The following is a 13,556-nucleotide window of genomic DNA, read 5'->3' on the forward strand; positions in this document are numbered from 1 at the left end:
GCCGTCCCCGCCCCCGGAGCGTGCGCGCGCCCGCCGCCGCCTCGCGCGTGCGCCGCCGGCTGGGGGCGGAGGTTGTGGGCGGCGGCGGCGGGCGCGCGCGCTCTCGCCCCCTCGCGCCGGCTCGCGCTCCCGCGCCGGGGCTGAGGCGGCGGCGGCGGCGGCGGCGGCGGCGGCGGCGGCGGCGGCGGCGGCTGCGGCGGCGCGGGGGGAGGGCCGGGAGGGGGGGTGGTTGGGGGGGGATGGACCGGGCGCGGCGGCCGCAGCGGCAGGAGCCGGCGCTTGAGCTCGAGCCACGGCGCTGGCGGAGACGCCGGCTGCTCCTCCCCTCCCCGCCGGTGAGTGCGTGCCCCCGCCCCGGATGCCGGCGGCGGCCGCGGCCCCTCTCGGCCCCTGCGCCGCGGGTGGGGACGTCGTGAGGGGAGCGTGGCCCGGCGGCGCCGCCGACGCGGGCCCGGCCGTCCGCTCGCGGCCTGGCGCGGCTCGGACCGTCGGTCGCCCCCGTTCGGGGCTGCGGCTCCGGCCTAGGACCGGTCCTCCAGCATCCCGCCGGGCCCTTTCCCGTCCCGGCCCGCTGTGCTGTCACTGGGCCCCCGCGGCTGCGCCCCCTCCCCGGCACCGCCGCCTCCGGGGCCGAGGGGAGGGAGGGGCGTGTGCGGAGTGGGGCCGCGGCCGTGCGGGGGGGCCGCGGTCCTGCGAGCCCTCGCTCGCCTTGGCGTCCCCCGCGCTTGGCCCCTGGGGCTCGGCCGTGGCCACCTGAAACCAGTTTTGCACCTTTTGTTTTGATTTTGAACTTGTCGTGTGAGGGGAGGAAGGGGCCCGCTGGGCCGGGGACGGGGGAGGGTGGGTGCCGCAGGGTGGGCTGTGAGCCTGGGCTGGTTGGGCTGGGTCTCCCACCGCCTGCGATTGATCTCCGCCTTTTAGGAGGGGAAGACGAGGCTCCGCGAGTTGCACCTTCTCTGAAGGACCAGACATCCGTTTATAGCTTTGCAAACCCCCGCTTTTTTTTTTTTTTCTTCCTTCCTTCTCCATCCTGAGCTAAGGTGTGTGTAAGTGTTGGTTTGGCTCATCCCTTAACAGCGTTGATGGTGGTGAATCTGCAGCAGAGTTTCTTGAAGCAGCCCACTTGAGCTGTTGGCTGATTTCCCCTTTTTCTTGGGTGACACCCTCCGTGTGTATCTTGGTAGATTCTAGTCAAAGCCTTTACCGGCTGCCTTTGCATCCTCACTTGTCACAGAGGAAGGGAAGATGAAAACACACACTCTAATCCAAAATGGTTGCTCCAAGTCTTTAAATACACAGAAGCATCTGTAGAAAAGGTCTGAATTCCTAAATTAGTCAATTCTTAAAAAAAAAAAAAATTCAGGGGTTAAAAAGCAGGCAGCTGCTTTAGGATGAAACTTTGCTATGTTTATGTCTTCTGACCCAGTATGTTAAATTTTGGGAGTGATCTGTTCAACCACATCCTTTGAAGTACCTGTGTATAGAAATTGTTCCAAAGCCTGGAGGAAGGAACCTTATGGAAATGTTAATGTATTAATGACAGGATACTTCCAGGGACTAGATTTTTTTTTTTTTATTTTTCTTCTCCATTTGTAGATTAGAACAGTGAGACTGGAATTGTGAGTAGGTGGTAGTTTTACTAGTGTCCTGTAACAAACCATGTTCTAGGTGGGACTTTTAACTATATCTTGTCCTCTACCAACAGAGTTGGCTCGTATTTTTTTTTTTTTTTTTTTGAAATCACACACCCACTCTCTGGCTAGTATAAAAAGATTAAAAAGCTGCTTCTGGTCTGTGGGCGGTAACCTTTTAATTTCTAAAGAGTTTTCAGTTGCTTACAGAATAGTTTGCTGATCAGTATAAGGGAAAATTTAGATATTAAAATTTCATTAGATCTGTTATAATTATGAACATTAAGATTTGTCATGATGTGGGTGCTGTGTACCATGTATAGGAAATGAGATTTCTCAGGGTATTTGCATCTTAAGATAAACAAAAGTGCAGTCAGCTGGCAGACAGAGTGTTCTTAAGCCTTCCAGTGGTTGAAAACACCTTTTATGAGCACAAAAACACCTGTACGGTTTGATGAAGAAACCTGGACTAGTTGGTGACCACCATTTCTTTAAGCTGTTTGCTCCTTCTCTCTACTAGAACATTTCCCCTTTTTCTGCAAGAGTTGTTATGCCTGTAGTATATGTACAAAACCTATAATGGCTGAAAACTTAAGTTTAAATTCCTCAGAACGGTATTTATTGATATTTATTTATTTGTTTATTTTTTAAGCTTTTATTTATTCATTCGTGAGAGACACACAGAGAGAGGCAGAGACACAGACGGAGAAGCAGGCTGCATGCAAGGAGCCCAGTGTGGGACTCAGTCCTGGGACCCTGGGAGCACGACCTGAGCCAAAGGCAGATGCTCAACCGCTTAGCCACCCAGGCATCCCTCAGAATGATATTTATTGATCACTCATTTATTTATTCATCAAATATTTATTTTAAAAAATATTTATTCATTCATGAGAGACACACAGAGGCAGAGACGTAGAAGGAGAAGCAGGCTCCCTGTGGGGAGCCTGATGTGGGACTCGATCCTAGGATCCTGGACCATGACCTGAGCCAAAGACAGACCTCAACCAACTGAGCCACCCTAGCACCCCTCAAATATTTATTGAGTCCTTATTTTGTTCCAGGAGTTTTTCTCAGTACTGGACTATGGTGGGGGACAAAATAGATAAGGTCCTTGTATTGAGCTTTTTTTTCTCTGTGTGTGAGAATAAGGATAGCAGTTAAACATATAATTTCAGGTAATGCTGTAAGTCAGCAGTTAGCAAACTTTTTCTGTAAAAAATCAGAAAGTAAATATTTTAGGCTTTATGGGCCATACAGTTTCTGTTGCAGCTGCTCTGTTTTAGTGTAAAGTAGCCACAGGCAGTACATAAACAAGTGTTTCTATGTTCTAGTTAAACTTTTGCATTTCCTATCATTTTCCCACGTCACAAAATATTGTTTTTCTTAATTCTTCTTTGGCCATACTAAAGCATGGGAGAAGCTGGTTTTGGCCTGTAGGCTGTAATCTGGCCCTTTAGAGAAAAAGTTTGATGGGATGCTTGGGTGGGTCAGTGGTTGAGCCTTTGGCTCAGGGCACAATCCCAGGGCCCTGAGATCAAATCCCCCGCATCGGGCTCCCTGCAGGGAGCCTGCTTCTCCCTCTGCCAATGTCTCTATGTCTCTCGTGAATCAATAAATAAAATCTTTTTTTTTTTTTTTTTTAGATTTTATTTATTGATTCACGAGAGACAGATTGAAAGAGAGAGAGAGCACCTGACGTGGCACTCGATCCCAGGTCTCCAGGATCAGGCCCTAGGCTGAAAGCGGTGCTAAACCTCTGAGCCACCCGGGCTGCCCCAGATAAATAAAATCTTAAAAAAAGTTTGCTGATTCCTGATATCTGCTATGAAGAAAATAAGACAAGATGAGGTGATAAGTGAGTGGTGGGGATGGTAGAGAGGCCTCACTAGGGAGAAGATATTTGAGTTGTGTCCTAAAAGATGGAAAAGCTTTGCTGGCAAATGAAAGAGCAGGTACAAAAATCTGCAGGTGGAAATGGGCTACTCCTATGTTCCCCAGCATTGAACTTAACATGCCATGTCATTCTTGGCTTTGTGTCTCTTTTCATTTTGTTCTTAACTAGGTTGCCCTCTTCCTGTCAGGTTTTAAAAGTCTACCCAGAGCAGCCCTGGTGACGCAGCGGTTTGGCGCCGCCTGCAGCCCGGGGTGTGATCCTGGAGACCTGGAATCGAGTCCCACATCCGGCTCCCTGCGTGGAGCCTGCTTCTCCCTCTGCCTGTGTCTCTGCCTCTCTCTGTGTGTGTGTGTGTCTCTCATGAATAAATAAATGAAATCTTAAAAAAAAAAAAAGTCTACCCATAATTCATCTAAGACTTGGAAGGGATCTTAGCTTTCTACCCAGTTGCTCTCTTCTAAAATGTTCTCAGTGATTTTTCAGCTTCTGTTTGAAAGCTTTGATGACAGTAAATTCATTACTTTGAGGTGGCCTATACCAATTTTAGATAGCTCTAATTGTTAGAGTATTCTTCTTCATATTGTAATAGGATTTACACTTTCTCCCTTTTCCCCCTGATGCTGCTTTACAGTGACCATGGAGTAAACTGCAGTGGGGTTGCACCTCATTTCCAGGATTCAGTTCTAAAGTCAGCACTTGAAACAAAAATCCCATAAAATGAAAACTATTCTTGAAAAATCCCTTAAATTGCGGGGCACCTGGGTGGCTTGGTCGGTTAAGCGTCTGACTTTTCAACTCAGCTCAGGTCTTGATCTCAAGGTGAGTTTAAGCCTGGCTGGTGTTGGCTGGTGTTGTTTGTTTGTTTTTAAAAGATTTATTTACTTATTCATGAGAGAGAGAGAGAGAAAGAGAGAAAAGCAGGCTCCCTGCAGGAGCCCAATGTGGGATTCGATCCTGGATCCCTGGATCATGCCCCCTGAGCCAAAGGCAGACGCTCAATCGCTGAGCCACCCAGGCATCCCGGCTGGCAGTGTTGTTTTAAAAAAAAGAAAGAAAGAAATCCCTTAAAATGCTTAAAAAATATTGTGTGCATGCTTTTTTTGTATATATAATTCTTATATACTTTGCAAACTGAGAGCCGCTGAGCATTCCTGGAGGGAGGAGCAAGAGGAAATAAATTATTATGTAGATCTGTAGGCCTTAAACAATTTTGCTTTTTAAGTCAGCTGTCAAATCCTTATCAGGGGTGGTGGATGCTGAAGAATTTTAATGTGTTCCTGCTTCTTTGCAGGGCTTATTATTATTTTTAAAGATTTGAGAGAGCATGCGGGTGTAAGGGGGTGAGGGGGAGGGAGGAGGAGAGAATCTCAGGCAGACTCCTTGCTAATCTAGGAACCCGAGGAGCCCAATGCAGGGCTCTGTTCCATGACCCTGAAGATCAAGACACGAACCAAATTCAAGAGTCATTTGCTTAACTGACTGAGCCACCCAGGGTACCCCCTTGCAGAACTTGTTTTATTGCATTTTTACTTTTAAGTCTCTTAGATTAATAAATGTTTATAAATGTATTGTGAATATTAAATGAGATAATATACATGGTAAGTGGTTAGTAAATGTTTGCAAGATTTAGATTTAAATTTTTGCTTTAGTGGGCTCATATACACACTGTCCTTTGAAAAGTTGCAGAGAACAACTTGGCCACCTGCTTCCTGTCTTTCCAAATTGGCATTTCCTGTTGTGGTTTTACCAAACAGCTGTCACTCTCTATGTCCTTGAGTGTTGGTCACATTTTACCAGAGGTCAGTTAGTAAGTTAAATGACTGTATGATGTAATTCTGTTCTGCCCCATGACTCTTTAAAGTATTTGAACACTGCTCTTGTCTCCCATTTAAGTCCTCTCTTTTCAGGGCTAAATTTCATTTCTTTTAGTCTTGTTTTCTTCATTTCTCTTATTTCTTTTAGTCTTGTTTTTTTCACCCTCTGGTGGTTCTTATGAGTGTACTAATTTATTCTTTTTTACTTTGGTACCATCAAGTAAATTTTAAGATACAAGCTCAACTTTTATTCCTTTAATGGCGTCTACCCTCATAACTCTAGACCTTCTCTATATTCCTAATATTCCTTTATCTACATTTCTAAATTTAAGGTTTCCTTATATTTTATATTTGTTTCATGAGCATTTTTCTTACCTCACAGTGAGGCAGTAAGTTTCTTTAGGGCTCAAACCATATTTCAGGTATCTTTTGTGCCCTGATGCATTGAGTAAAATTTCAGGCATGCAATAAGTAGATCATAAGTAGTTTACAACTAAAAAAAAATAAACTTTTAAAATAAACATTTTTTTAACAGTGTTATATTTACTGCATTATTGTGAAGATAGTACAGAGTTCCCATCTGTCCTACACTCAGTTTCCCTTATTATTAACATCTTAAATTGGTATGGTACATTTGTCACAGGTAATAAACCAATATTGATACATTTTTACTAAGTCCATACTCAGAGTTCCACAGTGTTTCCCTTAATGTCCCCCTCCCTTTCTTTTTTTGAGAGAGAGCTAGCAAGCAAGAGGGGATTAAGGTGGGGAAGGACAGGGGGAGAGGTGGAGAGAGAATCCTAAGCAGGCTCCACCCCTAGTGCAGGGCCTGACACGGAGCTGTTTCACAACCCTGAGATCATGACTTGAACCGAAATCAAGAGTCAGATGCTTAACCGACTGAGCCACCCACATACCTCCCCCTAATATTGCTTTTTGTGTTCCAGAATCCCATTCAGGATGCCACATTACATGTCATAGTTATGTCTTCTCAGGTCCTCCTGGTTCTGACAATTTCTCAGACTTTCCTTGTTAATGACCTTAACAGTTTCAAAGATAATTGATTAGGTATTTTTTGTAGAAGGTTCATCAGTTGGCATTTGTGTGATGCTTTCCTGATGGTTAGACTGAGGTAATGTGATTTTGGAAAGAACACAGAGGTCATTCTTACCACAAATCAAGAGTACATACTAGTAATATCATTTGCTGATGTTGATGTTAACCTTGGTCACCCAACTTGAGGTAGTGTTTTTCTCAACTCTTAAGTTACCCTTTTGTCCCTCCCTTTCTGTGCCATACTCTGGAAGAAAGTTATTCTGTATAGCCTATACTTAATGAGTGAGGAGTTATGCTCCACCTCAAGGTGGAGAATCTACGTAAATTTTGTTGCTCAAGTTATTTGAGGTTTGGCCATTGGGAATTCTTTCACTTGGCTTCTGTATCCCTTCCCTTTGACATACTCCCATGGTTATGTGTGAATGAGCACTTTGTTTTTGGCAACATAAAATACTCCAGGCTCATCTTTTATATAATGATGTTCTAGTCCTATAGTCAGCCATCTACCTTTCTTTCTTTCTTTCTTTCTTTCTTTCTTTCTTTCTTTCTTTCTTTCTTTCTTTCTCTCTCTCTCTCTCTCTCTCTCTCTCTCTCTCTCTCTTTCTTTCTTTCTTTCTTTCTTTCTTTCTTTCTTTCTTTCTTTCTTTCTTCTTTTGTGTGTATTTTTCAATTGGAGTTTGATTTGCCAACATATAGCATAACACCCAGTGCTCATCCCATCAAGTGCCCCCCTCAGTGCCCATCACCCAGTTACCCCAACCCCCCGCCCACCTCCCTTTCCACTACCCCTTGTTCATTTCCCAGAGTCAGGAGTCTCTCATGTTCTGTCACCCTCACTGATATTTCCTACTCATTTTCTCTCCTTTCCCCTTTAATCCCTTTCACTATTTTTATATTCCCCAAATGAATGAGACCATATAATGTTTGTCCTTCTCTGATTGACTTACTTCACTCAGCATAATACCCTCCAGTTCCATCCACATCGAAGCAAATGGTGGGTATTTGTCGTTTCTAACGTGTCAGCCATTTTTCTAAGGAGCCCTAGTTCCTTTTATGGGAAGTGGTATCAGAAACTAAGATTTTGGGTGCTAGATGAGCTAGTTGCTACTTGAGTATTGTTGCTTCTAGGCCATCTGAGTGACAGAATAAGGAGATATATGTGTATAAAATAAACTGTATAGATACACATCTGTAAATCTTTCTATATGTAACCATTTGTCTATATTAAGCTAAACATTGTTAATCTGTGTACCTATGGGAAACAACTTTATAGTCCAGAGCACAGTGCTTATTGATAGTACCTTTTGCCTTTAATCTTGACTCCACTTACTTCTAGCAGTACTTGGTCAGCACCTTATTCCTTCACCTGCTTTGTGAGGTTGTTTCATATTTGTAATACATTTAGACTATTTTGTCACATTCTGCATTTTATGCAGAGATCCCTTTATCTCTTAAAAGATTATTTAAAATTTTGAATACATTAAGGCTTATTCTCTGTTTTTTAAAAGTTTTGACAAACTTTTAGTATCTTATATTCACCATTACAGTGTCCTGTAGTTTCACTGCTCTAAAAAATTTATCCCTCACCTATTTAACTCCCCTGATACTAGCTCCTGGCAACTATTGATCTGTTTATTGTTCCTATAGTTTTGCCTTTTCCAGAATGTTAATATTTTAAATTTTAAGGAGTATTTTCTTATTTTTATTAAAAGATTTTATTTATTTCTTTATGAGAGAGAGAGAGGCAGAGATACAGGCAGGGGGAGAAGCAGGCTGCACGCAGGAAGCCCGATGTGGGACTCCCTGGGACTCCAGGACCACACCCTGGGCTGAAGGCTGGTGCTAAACCACTGAGCCACCCAGGGATCCCCTTAAGAAGTATTTTTGAATGATTTTTGTGAACACAGCCTTCTGTTACGTAGTGGGAGATAGAAGTATTAGACAACCAACATTTGGAAACATTTTTTTCTTTTCTATTCAGATAAAATTCATTTAAAATGTATGGACGCTTTTAGGTACATTCACAGTGTTGTGCAACCATCACTACTATCTAATTCCAGAACAGTTTCATCAACCCAAAAAGAAACTTCTTATTCCTTAAGCAGTTCCTCTTTCCACCCTCTGGCAATCACAAGAATTTTTGTCCCTTTGGGTTTGCTGATTTTGTATATTTCATTTAAGTGGAATTATATAACATCTGGTCTTTTGTTTAAGAATGTGTGTGTTTTTTTTTAAAGATTTTATTTATTTATTCATGAGAGAGACAGAGAGGGGGCAGAGACACAGGCAGAGGGAGAAGCAGTCTCCATGCAGGGAGCCGGACACGGGACTCCATCCTGGGTCTCCATCCTGGGTCTCCAGGATCACACCCTGGGCTGAAGGCGGTACTAAACCGCTGAGCCACTGGCGCTGCTCTGTTTAAGAGTGTTTTTAAGATTCTTCCACATTGTAGCGTATTTCAGAATATAATTCTTTTTTGTGGATAAATAATCCATTGTATGGACATACCACACTTTGTTCACTTATCAGCTGATGGACATTTGAGTTTTTTTCATTTTTTGGCTATCATGAATAATTATATAATAATAATAGTGGCTATGAACATCCGTGGAAAGTTTTTTTGTTTGAACATGTTTTAGATTCTTTCGGGTAGATAACATTTCTTTTGATAAATTTTTATTTTTTCATATTGAAAGGGAAGTTACATTACCCAGTGTATTTATTTGGTGTAAAGTGCTGAAAGAATGCTACTTTATCTTGGGATGGTATTCATCAGTGAATAGAGAAATCACAGAATTTTCCTGTTGTCTTTGTAAGAATTTTGGTCCAGATGGGGCAACAGTGGGTAGCCTTCACTAGAATTCTGTTAGAAGAACATCGTGAATTATGTTGTATACTGTTTAGTTTTCTTTCTGAGTAGCAAGTAGTCATTGTGAAGTTGGATCACAAGATCTGCTTGTGGTCTAAAGGAATCTCTGAGTGTATGAGTTATTTTAATATTATGTATTTAGAGGAATAGTAGGCAGGATTCCCATTCTGTAATCTATTTGGCATCACTGATATTATAGAGGTTTTATTCTTACTAACCACATTCCCTCTGAAGTTTGAACTATAGTAAAGTGGCATTGAACACTAATATATGTTTTCTTTTTCTTACTTTAGCACCCAAACCTGAAGCTGTGTTTTGCAGTTATTGCTTCAACATCTTTGCTTTGATAAATTCATTTTCCTGAGCAAGACTTGGCAAAAGTGTTCTTTTGCCACTTTGAGGTAGCCTGACCAATTCATTGAAATCTAATGTTGTTTGTCATACTTATTGAAAGCAAGGAACATTCTTGCTGGCTTTATAAGCTTACTTCTAAGTGACTTTGAGGTTCCCTGGAGATAACAGAATATAGATAAATTATATATTAACCATTAACATACTTTATCCTACAAATGTCTCTGGAGACAAGCCCTTTAAAAGTGTTTGTGTAATAGAACACTGGGCTGGGACCAAGAATATTTTAATTTTTACTTGTCTGAAAACTCACTCTCTATTACCAGACAAATAACTTGTACCTTGGGACAATTTTTTGTAGAAAAGATAATATTGACTTTCTCTAAAGGATGTTGTGATAGGAAATTAGTTCTATTAATCAGGGTACTTTATTTTTTAAAGATAAGCATTTTGGACGGTAGGTATATTATGAAAATTCTTGTTAGTGCTTTTCTGCCCCCCCCATAATTTAACAATGTAGATGAATCTGTTATCTCTTTATAATAAAAGCCTTTGTCAAGTACTATATCTATTACTTGTTTCCAGTGCTCTTTATTTTCCTGTGTAGTTCCAGATTTCTACTGGTACATTTCCATCTGAATGAAGGATTTCTTCTTTTTTTAAAAAAGATTTTATTTATTTATTTATTTGAGAACAAGAGCATGAGAACACAAGCAGGGGGAACAGCAGAGAGGGAGGGAGAAGCAGAGGGAGCCCAATGTGGGGCTCGCGGGTGCCTGAGTGAAGGATTTCTTTAACATTTCTTGTATTGCAGCTTTGCTGGTGATTAATTTTTTCAGCTTTGGTATGTCTGAAGAAGACTTCAGTTTGCCTTGATTTATAGAAGCTATTTTCACTAGATATAGAATTCTAGGTTGACAGTATTTTTAAGTATTTTAAAGATGTTGCCTCACTTTCTGGTCCACATTGTTTCCAGTGGGAGGTCAGCTACCATTCTTTATACCTCTGTATATAATATGTGGTAGTTTTCTTTTGGCTGCCTTTTTATTTTTCATTCAGGTTTTAAAAATTCTGGTATAATGTAGCATAAAATTTATCATCTTAACCATTTTAAGTGTACTGTTCAGTGGTATTAAGTACATTCATATCATTGTGCAGCCATCACAACCATATATTTCCAGAACTCATCTTACAGAAGTGAAACTGTGCCTGTTAAAAAAAATAACTTGGGCAGCTTGGGTGGCTCAGTGGTTTAGTGCTGTCTTCAGCCCAGGGCCTGATCCTGGAGACCTAGGATTGAATCCCACATTGGGCTCCCTGCATGGAGCCTGCTTCTTCCTCTGCCTGTATCCCTGCCTCTCCTCCCTGCCCCCACCCAGTGTCTCTCATGAATAAATAAATAAAATCTTTAAAAAAAATAAACTAGTTATGAGAAAAAATAAATAAATAACTCCCCATTCCCTAAGCCCCTGTAATCACCATTTTACTTTCTGTCTGTGGCTTTGACTACTTTAGGTAGTACTTCGTGTAAGTGGAATCATATGATATTTATCTTTTTTGTGACTGGGTTATTTCACTTAACATAATGTCATAAGGGTTTATCCATATTGTAATAGGTGTCAGAATTCTGTTCCTTTTTAAGCCCGAGTAATATTCCATTGTATGTATAGACCACATTTTACTCTCCATATTTCTGTCAGTGGACACTTGGGTTGTTTCCATGTTTTAGCTATTGTGACTAGAGCTTTTGTGAACATGAGTGTACAAATACCTCTTTGACATCCTGCTTTTAGTTCTTTTGGGTATGTATCCAGAAGTGGAATTGCTGGATCATATGATAATTATGTTTAAATTTTGAGGAACTGCCATACTGGTTTTCACAGTGGCTCTATTGTTTTACATTCCCACTAACAGTGGATCGGGTGTCCAATTTCCCACATTCTTGCCAACATTGTTATTTTCTGTTGTTGTTGTTGTTTTTTTTAATAGGAGCCTTCCTGACGAATATGAGATGATACCTCATTGTGGTTTTGATTTGCATTTTTTAAAAAGATTTTATTTATTTGAGAGAGAGCATATGAACGAGCATGAGAGCAGGGCAGGGGTAAAAGAGAGAGGGAGAGGGAGAAGCGGACTGATCGGATAGCCCAAAGCAGGGCTTGATACCAGGACTCTGGAATCCTGATCTGAGCCAAAGCCAGTTGCTTAACCGACTGAGCCACCCAGGCACCCCAGATCTGCCTTTTCTTAATAATCAGTTATGTTGAATATCTTCACATACTAATTGACCATTCATGTATCTTTGGATAAATATTCAGGTCCTTTGTCCGTTTCTGAATTGGGTTCATTTTTTGTGGTTGTTGAGTTGTAGGCATTCTTTCTATATTCTGGATGTTAATTACTTATGAAATACATGATTTGCAAATATTTTCCTCCATTCTTTATTCCTCTGGCTACTTTTTAATTTTTTTTTAAGATTTATTTATTTTAGAGAGAGGGTGAGCAAGCACATGTGTGTGGGAGCAGGGGGAGGAGCAGAGGAAGAGGGAGAGAGAGAATCCTCAGACTGCTTAGCGTGGAGCCTGAGACAGGGTTCAATCTCCTCTGGCTGCTTTTAAGATTTTTTTTTTCCTTAACTCTGGTTTTGAGGAGATTGATTTCAATTATTTCTTGGTGGAGTTTTAGTTTTCTTCATGTTTCTTGAACTTGGTATTTGTTGAGCTTCTTGGATCTGTAGGTTTGTAATTCTCATCAAATTTAGAAAATTTTTGGATATTATTTTTTCAAATCTTTCCCCTGCCAAGATTCCACTTACATATATGTTATTAGGCTCCTTGAGTTTGTCCAATGGCTGATACTGTACCCTTTTTTTCCCCTCAGTTTTCTTGTATTCTGGGTTTCCTTTTGGATAGTTTCTATTACTATGTCTTTACATTCACAAATCTTTTCTTCTGCAGTGTCTTATCTACTGTTAATCCCATTCAATGTATTTCATTTCATCCTACTATATATTCTATAATTTGTAGTTTGATAGAAATGCAGTGACATGGCAAGTGTCAAGAAATACTATCTTAATTTGCTGCCAAAAGATTCTTAGTTCTGTAAGCTATCTCAGGGTATACAAAACCACCAAATGTATTAAATTAACTTTCTGTCTTGGTTTCCACATTGACTTTGTTTTTCTGCCAGACCTACATGTTATATTTCCTTTTGACATAGACATCTGCTGATATGGACATCTGTTCTATAATATTTGTCTTTTTAAAAAATATTTTTATTTATTCACGAGAGACACACAGAGAGAGGTAGAGACATAGGCAGAGGGAGAAATGTAGGCAGAGGGAGAAGCAGGCTCCCTGTGGGGAACCCGATGTGGGACTCCATCCCAGGACCCTGGGATCATGCGCTGAGCCAAAGGCAGACACTCAACCTCTGAGCCACCCAGGTGTCCCTATAATATTTGTCTTAATAAGGCACCAGAGTGCTTGGTCTATTTGCCAGACTACCTAATATTTGTATTTTTGGTTGTATGATATGAGCATCATCTTGCTATAAAAAACATGAAATAAATTTTTATATTTTGTTTTACTATATTGCTTATTTATTACTAAAGAACTTACAAAGAAGTAAATAACTTACAAAGAAGTTATTGTTTATGTGGGGGGATAGACTAGACCAGATAAATACGTAAAAATGCTTTAGTTTATAATGACAAGTTCTAATGAGAAAAGTAAAAGGAAAGAGGAAATAGGGCATATTGAAGGAAGGGATTGAGTGGTCACAGAGAAGGTGACATTTGAGTGAAGGCTTCAAAGGTGTGAGAGAGCAAGTCAGGCAGATAAATGAGTGATGACAAGTACAGACGTCTTGAGACAGAAGCTTGCTTGGGAAATGGCAAGAATTGGGAAGGGTTAGGTGCTTATCTTGTGCCTCAGGGAAGT

The 13,556-nt window shown here is 41.2% G+C and overlaps 1 protein-coding gene across 1 annotated transcript in view; it reads left to right on the plus strand.

Moving 5' to 3' along the window:
- Positions 1-247: 247 nt before the first annotated feature.
- Positions 248-13,556, plus strand: part of TMCC1 (transmembrane and coiled-coil domain family 1) — a 238,747-nt gene continuing 225,438 nt past the window's right edge. The window contains exon 1 of the mRNA XM_055343373.1: positions 248-335. The gene's annotated coding sequence lies outside the window, so the exon portion shown is untranslated. The remainder of the gene's footprint in view (positions 336-13,556) is intronic.

This window comes from Nyctereutes procyonoides, unplaced genomic scaffold, assembly GCF_905146905.1.
Source record: "Nyctereutes procyonoides isolate TBG_1078 unplaced genomic scaffold, NYPRO_anot_genome, whole genome shotgun sequence".
NCBI lineage: Eukaryota > Metazoa > Chordata > Mammalia > Carnivora > Canidae > Nyctereutes > Nyctereutes procyonoides.